Source organism: Ptychodera flava, chromosome 8 (genome assembly GCF_041260155.1).
Source record: "Ptychodera flava strain L36383 chromosome 8, AS_Pfla_20210202, whole genome shotgun sequence".
In the NCBI taxonomy this organism is placed as follows: Eukaryota; Metazoa; Hemichordata; class Enteropneusta; family Ptychoderidae; genus Ptychodera; species Ptychodera flava.
In genome coordinates, this window is record NC_091935.1 from 17,003,662 (window position 1) to 17,005,846 (window position 2,185).

Sequence of the window (2,185 nt, forward strand, 5' to 3'; positions counted from 1 at the left end):
GTACTGTCAGTATAAGTCACATTAAATTCATCCTGTACCACGACGTCATAAGTTCCTGCATGATAATCTTGAGGTTTTGCAATCTCTATGCAAGAGTGTAGTAGGCTGTGAAGAAAATGTCGCATAAGTTCCCCCATGAGAGTTTATCGTCGTTCATACTTCTTGAAAAATCGTTAAAACAACATTGGTACTTCAATGGAATGACCCATGGTCTACTTTCATATACTAACGTACAATATAACAGTTTTAGCCATATGATTACATGTATTTTTTTAAAAACTAATGATCACTTATGAGCATGAACTGAAATCGTTTGATAAACGATCAAATTCACGATTTGCTTATACCCAGACTGTTTTCAAATACTGTTAGAAATAATACATTATGTTGTTAACACGATTGGAACTAATTCGGGATAATTGGATGGTGAAGTAATGTTGATTTAATCTCCAAATGTTATCTTAACTGCTTTGCTTTTTATATTGCACACTTATTTTTATGAGTAATTTGCGATATTTCAACATTCAGCTGTATGGCACCTAACAGTTTTGAAAAATTTGCAAACTATGGAAAGCCAATTATCCCAAATTAGTTCCAATCGTGTTTGTTATAGCTATTCAATTTTGATGTTTATGAGAGAAAGAAATTGTAAGAATACAGCGTCGTAGACATAGCGAAGGCATTCTCATAACTTACGTCCTTCTAATTCTGGAACGTTCATTCACTTCCTTGGTAATCAACGAACCATTATGAAACCACTCTATCGAAGGCTTGACCAGTGGGTTAAATTGGTAGAAAACACAATCTATTTTGCTATAATGATTGATATACAAATGGTATTGTTGCTTCTCAAACTTGATGAATCTGCTCTCTAGAAATAAATTAAATATACAATAAATAGAGTTGTACTTTTATATGAACTCTAACTTTATTGATGATTTCTTTTTTTTTCGTCCTTTACTGTTTTCTGTTTCTTTGTCATCTATTTATGAAGCTTTTAATCTAATGGGATCTGTTTCTGTTTCTTTGAATATACAACACCCTAAATTAATTTACACAATTCACCGTGCTATATCAAATGTATGAAAATGTTAATTAGTCTTTTTGGGTATGGTCACAATCAAGGTATCTTGTATTGATACCATGTCTAACTATGACTTTAATTAACACCTGGTTAGGATGGGAAATATTTAAATCCTTTACTTGGAATGTCGCAGGCAGCACCTTTCCATTGGATCGGACATAAACACGCCCCAGTAAACGTATGACATGTTGCACCATTCTCACATATGCATTGTTTTTCACATTGGAGACCATATTTCCCAGTCGGACAACCTGAACTCGGCAGGAGGAAGACAAAGACATTTAAGTTGAAAATACATTGTATCCATAATAAATTGGTGTTAAGGTTCCAAGACAAGAAATTTGACCTTTTTAATCTAACAATTCTCTAACGGTTAATAAGCTCAGAACCCCTGTAAAGTATACATTTTCTGAAAGCCTAGATATACGGGAACATTTTGGTAACCACAGTGTCACCATTGTTTACATAACTATCACGTGACACGGTAATTTGCATAACCTTTCAAAAAACAGTTTTCCCTATGTTTTGTCTCAATGCTTCAAAATATCTGACTCAAACTTGCTGGAATGCAAGCTGTCGCAATGCTCTTCCAAAGTGTGTCTCAGATTTTTTATATCTTGCTTAGTTTTTTTGGAGCACAATTTTAAAGAAATCAACTACGCTTAAATTCACTACTCTGGAAGTTTTTCTGGCATAAAAACTATTGTAGAAGGTTTAAAAAAATTCTGAGACACACTTTTGAAGACCCTTAGGACAGCTTGCACTCACATAAATTTCAGCCGCATATCTCAAAGCATTGAAACAAAACGTAGGGAAAATCGATTTTTGAAAGGTTATGCAAATTACCTGTCACGTGATAGTTATGTAAACAATGGTGACACTATAGTAACCAAACTGTTTCCCCTATATCTATATTACGGGGGTTCTGAGCTTCTTAAACACTAGAGAATTGTTGGTTTAAAATGGTCAATTTCTTGTCTTGGAACGTTAACTATATCATGCGTGCATGTACATATGTATACTTTGGCATGCTCTTACATATGTCGTATATCTTGGTCTATGTATGTATGTATGTATGTATGTATGTATGTATGTATGTAT

At 33.7% G+C, this 2,185-nt stretch overlaps 1 long non-coding RNA gene across 1 annotated transcript; it reads right to left on the reverse strand.

The window, feature by feature from the left end:
• Positions 1-1,336, reverse strand: LOC139138667 (uncharacterized). Its single transcript, XR_011553655.1, has 3 exons — positions 1,204-1,336; positions 697-871; positions 1-105 (listed from the first exon to the last, which is right to left on the reverse strand). It is a non-coding gene; the product is annotated as an uncharacterized lncRNA (long non-coding RNA).
• Positions 1,337-2,185: the final 849 nt, after the last annotated feature.